Consider the following 13,421-nt stretch of genomic DNA (forward strand, 5'->3'; position numbering starts at 1 on the left):
AGAAGAGGTGCTCAAACAATTTGACGCAGGGTTTCTTGTCGTGGTTGACTATCCGCCATGGATTGCCAACACAGTGCATGTTCCTAAGAAAGACGGGAAGGTACGCATGTGTGTGGATTTACAGGGACCCAAACAAATCAAGTCTGAAAGACGACTTCCCACTACCCCACATAGATGTACTGGTAGACAATACGGTGCAAGCTTCGGTGTTCTCTTTCATGGATGAGTTCTCCGGGTATAATCAAACCAAAATGACTCCCGAAGACATGGAGAAAACAACCTTTATGACATCCTGGGGCACTTTCTGCTACAAAGTGATGCCTTTTGGATTGCGAAATGCAGGGGCAACATATCAAAGAGCCATGGTCACACTGTTCCATGACATGATCCACAAGGAGGTCGAATTATACGTGGATGATATGATTGCCAAGTCCTGTACGGAAGAAGAGCACATTACGCACCTACAGAAGTTGTTCGAGCGCTAAAAGAAGTTCAAGCTGAGGTTATACCCGAACAAGTGTACATTTGGTGTAAGTTCAGGAAAGCTATTGGGATTCATTGTGAGCCAGAGAGGCATAGAGGTAGATCCCGACAAGGTGAAGGCTATACAAGAAATGTCTGTCCCGAGGACGGAAAAAGAGGTCCGTGGGTTTTTGGGTCGATTGAATTACATCTCAAGGTTTATCTCACATCTAACAGCCACGTGTGAGCATATATTCAAGCTACTAAGGAAAGATCAACCAATCAGGTGGAATAACGATTGTCAAGTGTCATACCCCAAAATTTGCCCTCATATATTTGCAAATGTTATTTTATTTCGAATAATTGACATAGCACAGTTGGTAAGGATTTGAGGTTAAAAGGTACAAGAGTGAGAGGTCCTGGGCTCGAATCTCACTTCTAACATTTCTCCTTTTTATTTGTTTTCTAACTTTATTTCCATTTATTAAAAAATCATAAAAATTGTATTTTTTAATATTTTAATTTAATTTTCGCACTAATTAAATATGCATTTTTTAAAATAGTCAATTTTCACTTTTATGCATTTTTTAGTCAAAAGATCACCAAAAAACACAAAATATTCAAAAAATCCAAAAAAGTAAGTTTTTAATTGGAATTCATTATTTTATGCCTTTTTTAGCTAAAAAAAATCAAAAATTAAAATAGTACTTTTGCTTAGCTTTTGGTCCAAGTCAATTGACATTAAAATTTATTTGATTTGATTCTCTCTATTAGATAAAAATCAAAACAAATAATTTTGTTATGTTAATAATATTAATGCTAATTTATTTTTTTCTTTTTTATTTTAACCTAACTTTACACTATAAATATCACTAATTTTTACACAATAGGCATTGACAACAACTTTCTAACCCTTATTCTCACTCCCTCTCTTCTCACAAACACAAAAGTTATTTTCTCCTCCTTCTCTCTAAGATCAAACTCCACTATCTCTCATGAATACCATAACAAATTCATAGGTTGTTGAAGGACATCAAAAATACTTTCAAAAAGAAACTCAAGAACTTACATCTTCCTCTCACCGTAGAACCGAGTGGTTCAACGCACATCTTTCCTCCACAAACCGCCATTGAAGCCCTCAGGTGGTGTTTTTTATTTTTTATTTTTGTTAGCTTTTTTTTTGGTTCAATTGATGGCCAATGATTTCATATGAGGCCTCCCTTTACAAAAGTTTTTCTCAATTTTAAATCATTCAAAAGGTTTTGGCCAATGATTTAACACGAGGTCCCCTTTTCAATAGTTTTTCTAATCTTTTCAAAAACCTTGTTTTGGCTAATGATGATACCTGAGGCCTATTTTTTTAAATCATTGTTTTGGTCATTGTTGCTACATTTTAGTTTAAATTTATGTTTTTACAATCATAATCTTTTTTTAAACTCTTGGGAATTTTTGCCCTTTTAGCCCTGATCTAACTTTCTGAAGCTTTCTTTATTTCTTAAAGCCAAACCTATTTTATAATTTTATTTTATTTTATTATTGTAACTATTATCATTACTAACTTTTTTATTATAATTATTATTATTATTACTAATCATTTTTGTTAATTACTTTTATTATTATTATTATTATTATTATTGTTATTATTATTACTATTATACTATTACTATTCTTATTTTTTTCAGGTACTTCCTTTGGCAAAAGAGGAGCAGTACATGAACATGAATGTACTATTGTTATGGCATAAAGCTTTTGTTTCTTCGAAAACCCCATCGGTACACACTCATCCTTCAGCCGCTGGATCATTCCCAGGTTAAATCCAACACCCTAGGCATGGACTCTCAGACTCTTACCAGACCTAAGCAAAGCTAAGTGTTCTTCTCTATTTTATTTATTCTTTTTCTTTTTTTTTTCTCTTAGTTTTCTTTTAACTAACATTTTAACAAATTTAGGTTTTTCATATAAGAACTAGTAGAAGACCCGTGCTTCCGCACGGGTAAATTCATTCATATCTTAGATCATTCAGTAAAGTTTTATTGTGACTGATACATAATTGTTATTATAAAATCACTAATAATTAAAAATATTTAAAAATAAATATGTAACAAATCACTAAAATAATAAATGTATTATGTCTAATAATTATAAGTATTTATAAATATTTTGTAGATTAAAGTAAAAACGGTATTGTGCTGATAGTGACCCGTAAAAATATTATATTTCAGTGATTAAATTTACATGAGTTGGTAAACCATATTATCATCATAAGATAATAAACCCTCCACAGTAAGAATATATTAAACTTTAGTGGAAAAATATGAAGAAAAAATAAATTATTATTAAAAATGAGTTTAAACATTCAATTTGTTAATAAATTAATTAATTAATTAATTAATATTAATTATATTTATCTTATATTTTTGCTTATTATATAATTTTGGAACTTTGTCTTTCTCTACGTTGTAAATCAGCATGCATAGTTCAAATTTAAACGCTGACTTCTATTTCTTTCTATCAATATAACTAAAGCATTTTAAAAACTATGATAAAAATGTTTAATATAAAAAATAAAAATATTTAATACAAAGTTTTATAATCATATACATTAAATATGAAAAAGTAAAAAAAAAAAATCATTAATCTAAACTTAATGTATAAACGTTTTTTTAGCTATTACTTAGAATATACTATATAGGACTGCATTTAACATTTTTTTACTTATAATATATTATGTATAAACACAATTCTAGAGTTGGAATATAAATAAATCAGTTTTTAAAAAGTTTTATTTAACTTTCCAATTCTTCCCGTTGCACTTTCTTATTTCAATCATTAAATTAGCTAGATTCTTAGCAAGCAATTTCTAAAAAGTAAAATTTATCAGTGTAAAAAGAGTTGGAGGACTACATCTATATTTTCAAATATATTTAGGATTTTTTAAAAATGGAACGAAACCATAATATACGGGATCATTTAAAGATTCAATCAGTTCCTTCAATATCCTTCTCTCAAACATATATGTGATCAAGCAGTTGCAAAATGTGAATCCTCCAATATGAACCTGAATGTATTTACAGAAGACTTGTTGTCTCTTCAAGGTCATTGAGCACAAAGAGTTCTTGTTCCTTCTATGATAATGTATAAAATAAGTGATAAGTCTATTTTATTTGATTGAGCTTAAAATAGACAGATATAAAATAGAGATGTGAAAATTATGATGAGGCTCTTATTATTCATTATCTCAGAATTTACCATACTAACACGAATTTTAAGTGATAATTGAACTCACATAGGTTCTTGAATCAAGTTACATGTAGAGAACAATGGAAACATAAGAAGTATGGCAGTGGAGTAATTAATAACCATGAGAAAGCAGGACATAACAGGTGTGTAAGCTTAGCACATATCAATTTGAATTTGTCTATAGTTCCTGAGAGGACTCCCCTTGAAGAATCCATATCATATTGCCCTGCATAAATACCAATAAATGGTTAAAGTAGCAATCGAGAAAGATGAGCTATTGTTAAATACTTTTGATAGTGGTAGTACAATACACACCATATTATAATTATCTTTGTAAAAGAAATCATAAAAACATTGTTTAACTTAGTTAAGAAAAAACAATAATTGTTCTAATTACTTTACAATGAATTAAGTGTAACTAAGAGTCTCAACAATTGAATTTCAACTATGATGGGAAATGTGCTTTTAGATAGAAGACCTATTATTGAAAAGATAGCTAGGCAATCTTTTGGGTGGCAATACAAGATTTACTCAAATGGTGGATAAATAAATGGTACAATATGCTAGTGTGAAGTTGTTTAACTTCATTTGTTAAGTACTCAATCCTTCTGCTGCTTGACAGTGACTGTGCATTACACGGTACACAATGAAAATTATATTGTGTTAAGATATAGAAAATATATAGCCAATAAGCCAAAGCAGGTAAAAGTAACTGAAAATAACTGTACACGCGTAAAGTGCAGTAGGATTGAGACGGTGACCATGTTTTGATACATTTGCTGAAAGTTGGACGGTTGGATATCATGGAAGTACATTTAGATCAAGTTTTAGTCCATCCATAAACCAGGAGTCACATGTAATCAGTTTAATAATAAAAACATTGTAATAATAAAAATATGTTTATAAAAAGAGTGTAGTAATAAGAAAATAACGAAACTGGTTCTTCACATGTTAAGACATAATTTGATAATGATATTTTCAAATTTTCAAATGGCAAATGTGTAGAATAAAACTATGTCAGCAACAAACTTTGAAGATACAACCGAAGAGTTTAACTTTTGGGAGAACACATTTGAACAAAAAGCTTACCTTTCTTGAAAGGACATTTCTCACAGAAGAAAAAGTATTAGATACGACAGAAATGTCGGTGTTAGCTATACATTGCTATAACAACAAACATAACCAAATCAATATCAATTTTTCTTTGAAAAGACCTATTTAAGTAGTGTTTATAAGTAGCACAGAACATACCTGCATAAACCGAGTGAATGTTATATGCAGGGCGTTTAAGAATGTTATAGTTGAATGTTACTCAACACATGAGTAAACCAGATGGGAAAAGTCTACATATCAGATGCCCCATAAAAATCTTCATACTACCTTGACAACCATAACATTTCATGGAAGCCCTAGGCTTAGACCTTTTCCTGTAATAAAACTAATCAAACCAAATAATATCGTAAGATATCATCAAATCAAAATCACTATAAAGGACCAAAAATATACCTAACATCATTACATCCATTGCACATTAAAAACAAAACATTTCTCCACTATGAAAGCTTATTAGATGTCCCAATGTAAAGATCCTCCCAAAGGTCATTAGAACATTTCTGCAAGGATACCAGAAGTCCCTAAACCGGATTCAAATATAGTGAGCTTGAAGAAAATACACATATTTATAATCAAAATAAAAATGTGAAAATGATAACGAAAGCGAAAAGGAATACGAATGCGAACATATTCAAAAGAGAAAGGGGATAAGTTTACCATTTTTCAGATTAGACCATGTGCAATGGGTGTGTTTATTTAAACTCAACATGGCAAAATCATGTGCAATGGGTGTTTAGAGTAGTGTTGAGTGTGTGTTGGAGGAGAGAGATGTTGAGAAAACTCAACACAATGTACACTGACACGTGGCTGTTTGTGATTGGCTGGCCAGATTTTTATCCATTTAATACTTTGAACTCAATTATTTCGTTGCAAATTATTTTTTTTATTTTTATTTTTTTTACCAAAATTCATGATTTTTTTTTCTCTATAAATAGAGACTTGGTTCATTTGATTTGGACACAAAAAAAACCAAGTTTTTCACTATCTTAATCTTATTATTATCTTTCTATTAGTGTTTATTTTGAAGTTAAGTGTCTTTTTTTAGTGAAATGGATCCCAATAATCATTTTAACACTCAAAATTCTGCTAATTTTCCATTTAACCAAAATCCCAACAATTTTCAAAATTCCAATCAATTATCTTGTGTGTTTTATTTTAATTTAATTTAATATGATTTGTATCGTATCCAATTATTTTAATAAATTTTGTTTTTATTACAAAAAATTAAAAAATAAATTGTTAAGTATTTATTATTTTAATTTAATTTTAATCGATAATTGTAAATTTATCTAATTATAAAAATAAAAATAAAATTTAAATAAGAATATGAAAATAAAAAGTGGTGGGGTAGGGTGTTGAGTGAAAAACCATTGGAGAAGGTAAAAGTTGAATGAGTGTTGAGTTATTAGGTGGAAGAGAGAGAAAATGATGTGGAGTGTTGGGAGTTGAAAAAGTGGGTGTTGAGTGTTGAAACCATTGTAAATGGTCTTATAAAACATCACAGAAAACAATACCACATGACACAATATAATGGTGTAATATATACCAGAAATAAATAAAAAAACCAGAAAAAGATATACCATAGAACAGAAAAATTGAAAAAGCGATATATTACATATTCTTTTTCATAGACAACTCATACAACATAAAAACTGAAACTTGATGTTCATAGCCGTTTTTCAAAGTTAACAACGATAACATGATGTTCATAAAAATCAAAAAATCGTTTATAAATGCACATGAAGGAAGACTCATAAGCTTAAAATGAACATGGTTTTCATAAAAATCAAAACTTTATGAACATGAAGGAAGACGCATAAGCTTAGAATGAATATGGCTTTCATAAAAATCAAAACTTTGTGTTCATACAAATCAAAACCAAAAAAAATGAAAAGTTAAACTCGTGGAAAAAATACCAAAACAACGAAATCTTAAACCCGTTGAAAGAAAAGCAGAAAAATCAAAGCTTTTTCTCATAAAATGCTAGAACGAACACAAACACCATTACACACATTCACACGAAAAGCTAAGCAGAAAATCTGAAAAATGAGACGACGAAAATGGTGTTAACTTGGATGCAGCAGAGAAGAAGTATAAGGCGAGAGGGAAGATTGGTTTGGTCTGCAAAAACTAAAATGAGAAAGATGAGCTTGAGCCAAATGTTTTGAAATGTTAAAGAAATTTTTTACCCGGATAGTAGCAATAAGCATTAGATTTTAGTGAATTTTGAATTTACCCAGGTAATAGAATGTTTCAAAATTGAAAGGGAAGTCTCAAATGAGTCCGCCAATTAGCAATATAGGACACTGAATGATGCATCTCTCTGTTACATCATCACCACACTACTAGAAATATGGCCTACGGCCACGCTAAAATTTTCCACAGCTCAGAAACTGTGGCCACATATATGATTTGACCATGGTTTTAAAAGCGTAGAATTATGTTATAAAATATTGGATCCGGAATATGAAACTGTGGCCTTTACTTCAATTGCCACGGTTATACAACTGCGGATATTTTAAACCACAAAGGAAAACTGCGGTCTTATAATTTTGACTACCCAAGTCCAAAAAATTAGTCCCCGCCATTTTTTCCCTCTTTTCTTTTCGTTTCCCTCTTCTTAATTAATTTCTTTTATAATATTTTTTAATTAAAAAAACAATAAAAATATAAATACGTATTTATATTTTTTAAGTTTCCCACTTCTTAATTAATTTTTTTCTAATTTATTTAAATTAAAAAAAAACAAAAATGTAACATAATAATCTCCTAAAACCAAAACCACATCATTCTTATCTTGGTAAAACCAAAACCCTATCTTCCACCTTCACCCTCCCTCTCAAACTCAACCGCCTCCACCCAAAACCCCTCATATTCTCTTCATTCCCAAAAATCTCCGCCGCAGCATAACCGGATCGAGAGACAGCGAGAGATGAGTGAGGATCGAGAGAGAAGAGGATTATGGTTTGTTATTGTTTCACCGAGAGAGAAGAGGATTATGGTTTGTTGTTGTTTCATCGTGAGAGATACAAAGTGTGGTTGAGAGAGAGGCGTGTAGCAGGGAAAGAGAAGGAGATTGGGGGTTAGGTCAAGATGTTACGCTTTGTTGGTAGCTAAACCATGTGCTTGTATATTGAGTCTGAGATTGAGAAAGCTTCAGCCGTTTCAGCCTCTTCGCCGCGCCGTATCGCTCAAAATCTCTAGAAATTGGTAACCATACACAATCAATCTCCTTAATTCTCTTTCTTAAGCATTATTTTTGTCATTTTTGTTAGGGTTTTTATGTGTTTTTCGTTGCAGGTTTCAGAACATGATTGTCCCCATTTACTGTTCTATGGTCCATCAGGTTCTGGCAAGAAAAGCCTAATCATGACTCTTCTCCGTCAAATGTTTGGACCCGGTGCTGAAAAGGTCCTTTTTTTCTACTCTTTTGTGTGTTTGTTTCAATTAGGGAAAAAACATATCTTGCTTAATGTTTGTTCCCTTACTAATAAAGGATTTTAGATAAAATTAGAATAATTTTAGTAATTGTTTTGTTGTCTTTCTCAGTTGTTGTTATAATGTAGCGTCAGTATTTGATTGTTTGTGTTTATAAATATGGTTGAGTTAGTGTTGTTTACTTATCAGTGCTGTAAACTTGTTTCCTTTTTAAATCATTTTTCTCTGTTGTGTTTCAGGTGAAGGTGGAAAATAGAGCATGGAAAGTGGATGTAAGCTTCATTCTTTCTCTAACTGTGCCCCTTTATTTTCTTATTGTCGTTATGAACTTGTGAGTTTTTTGAAACAATATTACATTTGTATGGTTTGGGGGTTATTTTATGTTCAGCTTTATTGGATTTGGTGTGTATAGTTAAACTGAATCATTGCTTTTAATTTGGCTATTTATTTTTATCTTAAAGTGACATGGAATTGGTTTCACTTTTTCAGGCTGGGAGTAGATCTATTGATTTAGAGCTGACAACATTATCAAGTGCCAATCATAATTTGGTTTTCGAAACTTCCATCCACTCTTTTTATTTGTTCCACAATTTATACTTAGTTAAAATGTTTTTTTGTTGACACATTGAGGTGAAGAAGAGATGAGAACAATGAAGAATACAATATGAGTTCCATTATTAGTTGTCATTCTATTTTTATAAGTGTTTATTTTTCTGTTTGTTTTCTAGAGCTTAAATGTTTTTTTCTCCAGCTTCTGTTTGTCCTACTGTTTTTGTTTCAAGCCCCTAATGAACAAGATGAAAAAGTTATATGATAAAAAAACATGTTCACATGATTGGATACATCTATTTGGAGTGCAACTGCTTCATTGCTTTCTTACCAAAACCATCATGGATGGATCTTTATAATCAACTTTTCTGTGTTAGGAGTAAATGCCGATGATGTTCGAGTCTCTGTGGCAGGAGCCCTTTTTTCTGTAGTGCCATGGACACAGTGTGAACAAGTAAGTGGTTGTAACTTTTATAATCATGGTGACAATAAACTACCATTTGTGATATTTGTTATTGGTTGTTGTCATTCATGTGGTACTTGACTTTTCATAACTATGGTTTATTATTCATTGATGCCGAGCAAGTTAAGTCCTAATGGTTTATTATTCATTTACTCATATAGTAGAATCTCCGACTCTTTTGCAGGTTATTCAAATAGCTTTACAGATGTTAGATGAAGGATGAAGGATGAAGGATGAAGGATGAAGGATGAAGGATGAAGAAATAGATTCACTAATTTTAACAGAGTCATGATGGACATTGGCCAGGAGATTATGGAGGTCCCATGTTTCTTATGCCTGGATTGGTAATTTTTTTACACTTTTCTCCTATTCAAAACTTGTGTGTTTTTACTTTTCATTCATAATGATGATTAAACAGGTTATTACTTTGTCTGTCACCGGGGCTTTGAATGCAGTCTTAACCGACGAGCATAGAAAGGAAATGCGCCGTTACCTCTATAATCATTAGGTAACAACTTCACTCTATCTTTCACGCTAATCAGTGGGTTTTTTTTCCATAAGTTCTTGTAATTAATTAGTTAGATGTAACTGCAGAACAAGGATAGTGGGTGGGGTTTGCATATTGAAGGTCCAAGCACAATGTTTGGCTCTGTCTTGTGTTACGTTACTCTAAGGTTGCGAGGGGAGGGACTGAATGATGGAGATGGGGATATGGAGAAGGGACGTGACTGGATTCTTGAGCATGTGGGGGAAAATGTGGCTATCAGACAAATCTTACTCCACATTCCTCTTAGTGATTTGTTTCTTCCTGAATATCGATGTTCATTGATTTCTTGACTATATTTTTGGATTTACCTATAACCTGAAAAAGTTGTGGGAATTATACTGACTGTTTCATTTCTTGTTTAAAGGTTGGTTATTTTTTTAGTCTATAACACATGACAATGCCATCTTTTGACAGTAGGTATTTTATAAATGCAGATTGTTCTCCAAAGGAATAAACCTTCACTTGAGCAAATAAGTAAAAGGTATGAGTGCAGCTTTGAAAAACTAAATAAATATAATGCTTTGACCAGGTTTATTTACCTACCTTAGTCTGTATTATTATGCTTTGCACTGAAACACTACTGCACCAGGTTTAAATACAATAATGTGCTTGTGTAAATCTTAACAACCTTTCTGCTATTTCAGAGTGAAGTAAATTATATCAAATGGGATCCTACTGGTTCACTACTGGCCTCGTGTTCAGACGATAAATAGTGTTGCGAATACAATGAACAATATTGTTGATATTTTGAATTGTATATGTTGATATTTTGAATTGTATATTTCAGGGTTGTAATTAGAATGCAATAGATACTCTATATAAACATATCAAATTTATAATGGGTCACATACTAGTACATTATAATTGTGATTATATTTATTTATTGTATATTAATAATGTATTATAGCTAGCTTAGTTGGCAAACTTTTGATTGGTGTATATATATATATATATATATATATATATATATATATATATATATATATATATATATATATATATATATATATATATAATGACATCTTTGTGTAATGATACAGAAATAAACCGTGGCAAGATTAATGGTTTAGAATGCATAACATATAACAACGGTTTTAAATAGGTGGTCATAACCAAACCGTGGCTATATCTTGAACTAATACTGTGTCGTAAACGTCAAAATGAAACTGTGGCTTTACCATATAGCCACAGTTTTTAAGTCATGGCAAGTACAAACCGCGGCCTTAATCAAGCTACCTAAACCGTGGCCTAAAAAAGCCACGGTTGTAAAAAAGGCGTGGTCTATACCAAAAAACCGTGGACTTTACTTTAGGCCACGGCCGTATACTCCACAGTTGGATTTCCGTGGCCAAACCGTGGCCTAAGCGTTACGCCACGGTTATTTTGCATATAGCCTCGGTTTTCTGGGCGTGGCAGGAGGCCTTTTTTCCTGTAGTGCCACCATTGCTTGGCTGTATTTGAATCCACGTTTTGCCCTAGATCTGCAAGATTTAAAGAAAAGTTAATGAGAAGGATAGAAGTGAAAAGTTAATGGAAAAGAACTCTTAGATATAGGGGTGCTCGCGGTGCGGTTTGGGCGGTTTTGACGAAAAAAATCATCCGAACCGCAAGAGAAAAAATAGTGCGGTTTGGTTTGGTTCGGTTGGCTTTTAAAAAAAATCCAAATCAAACCAAACCAAACTAATGCGGTTTGGTTCGGTTCGGTTGGTTCGGTTTTTTACAAATATTTTATTGAGCCATATATACACATATAGATGATAACATAATTTTGTATTTATACATTCATACACTATCAAATAACAACAAAATTCGTCATATTTTGACAACAATTTTCCATTTAATATGTAAAAATTAAATTAGACAAAAGTGGAATATTAAACATAAAATAATAGCATAAAACAATATAAAAATTATTATAACGAAACAAAAAAATAGAAGAGACGAAAGATTAGTGAAAGTGAAAAAGAAAAAAAGTGTTGAGAGATTAGAGAAGAAGATATGCGATAAAAACGAAACTGAAATACGGAACATTTACATAAAAATGAGAAGGTGAAAAATAAAGAATATAAGAGAGTAGAGATTATAGAAGAAGAGGGAAGATGTATGTGGCAAAGAAGGTGCGATAATGTTATTAGAGATTTTAGAAGATCGGGACTGAAATTATATGTGTAAGGATGAGAAAATTGTTCGTAATCATAATGCTAATGTATAATAAGTTTAAGTTTGGGTTGGATGTGAGTTAGTAAAATTAGGTTGTAACATAGTGCCGTTTGATTCGGTTTGGTTCGGTTTACAAAATACAAACCGCAAACCGAACTGAACCGTGCGGTTTTGTAAAAACTGACCCAAACTAATCCGAACCAAATGCGGTTTTTTGCGGTTTCGGTTTAGTTTGGTTTGGTTTGCGGTTTTCTATTGGGTTGGTTTGGTTTTGATCACCCCTACTTAGATATTGTGGGGTTTAGAGAGAGAAGAGGGAAACCCAGAGAGAGAAAGTGAGAAAGTGTTTAAAATGAGAAAATGTGGAAAGAGGGTGGATATATGAGAATGAGAGAGAAAAGAGAATTTGAAAAAATTGAATGCCACTTGTACAAAAGGATTCTTTTCATTGGTTGAAATTAATTCAATTAGTAAATTATGATAAGGGGCAATTCTTAGTGTTAACTAAAATACAAGGAAGGGTAATTTAGACGGTTTGGTGGTATCTTCCATTCTTAGTTAGGTAGTTGATTATCTTTTATCTACAAATGTTTTGATTAATAAATGATTTATTTAATTAGGTTAATTAGTAAATAATTTAGTAATTAATTGGGTTAATTATTTAAACAATTTAATTTAAGATTTATTGCCAATTAGGGCTAATTAGTTTAATTTTTAGGTTTATAATGTTTAACCTCGATTTTATTTTTAGGTTTGTTAATTTTAACCACTAATTGTATTTTTATTTTTAGGTTTGTTCATTAACCCTCACGATTTAGAATTTATCACCATAAAAAACCTCTAATCATTATTGTCTTGCTAATCCTTATTGTCGATCTTTAATGCACTAATATTTCTCTTCTTCGTGTCTAATTTTCAGGATTAACAAAGATCCTTCAGCCACGTGCCGCATTGGATCAAAAGCTAAGTTCCTTTAATTTTTCTTATCATTATTACATAAATCTTTTCTTTATTCCTTTTGCTTAGTTTTTTTACTAATTCTTTTAGATTTCAACCTCCTTCTTTTATATATATAAAAAATAATTTTAATTGATTTAAATTGATAATTTTAAATTAATTATGATTAGTTTTTATTATTAAATTAATTAGGTTAAATAATTAGTCAAGGTATTTAAGCTAGTAATTATTTTAGGGTAATAATTTAATTTTTGGCTAATTAATTATTTTAATATTTGTAAACCCTGATTTATATTGGTCAACTATTTTTCATCATGATTACTAATCACTGTTCTCCCCTATTATTTTCCGTTTAATTCTCAGATGTTCAGAGTCAATTGAGGGTTCGAGAAAGATCAAGGCATTCAAGATGATTAAATTGATTATTTTCTGCTTTAATTCCCCCTTCCCCGTAGGTGTTTATTGTAATAGCGTAGGAAATTTTATTTCTGC

The 13,421-nt window shown here is 31.2% G+C and overlaps 2 long non-coding RNA genes across 6 annotated transcripts; one reads left to right on the forward strand and one right to left on the reverse strand.

The window, feature by feature from the left end:
* Nucleotides 1-3,670: 3,670 nt before the first annotated feature.
* Nucleotides 3,671-7,152, reverse strand: LOC131625968 (uncharacterized). Its single transcript, XR_009290997.1, has 3 exons — nt 7,052-7,152; nt 4,954-5,140; nt 3,671-3,928 (listed from the first exon to the last, which is right to left on the reverse strand). It is a non-coding gene; the product is annotated as an uncharacterized LOC131625968 (long non-coding RNA).
* Nucleotides 7,153-7,587: 435 nt separating this feature from the next.
* Nucleotides 7,588-10,689, forward strand: LOC131625969 (uncharacterized). Of its 5 annotated transcripts, none has more exons than XR_009291002.1 (8): nt 7,588-8,025; nt 8,116-8,226; nt 8,493-8,525; nt 8,743-9,256; nt 9,450-9,609; nt 9,684-10,176; nt 10,247-10,293; nt 10,457-10,689. It is a non-coding gene; the product is annotated as an uncharacterized LOC131625969 (long non-coding RNA). The 5 variants fall into 5 exon arrangements; XR_009291000.1 differs by having other exon boundaries at nt 9,684-9,773; nt 9,860-10,293; nt 10,457-10,686; XR_009291001.1 differs by having other exon boundaries at nt 7,589-8,025; nt 9,684-9,773; nt 10,457-10,687.
* Nucleotides 10,690-13,421: the final 2,732 nt, after the last annotated feature.

The sequence above is a fragment of the Vicia villosa genome, unplaced genomic scaffold (genome assembly GCF_029867415.1).
Source record: "Vicia villosa cultivar HV-30 ecotype Madison, WI unplaced genomic scaffold, Vvil1.0 ctg.000252F_1_1, whole genome shotgun sequence".
NCBI lineage: Eukaryota > Viridiplantae > Streptophyta > Magnoliopsida > Fabales > Fabaceae > Vicia > Vicia villosa.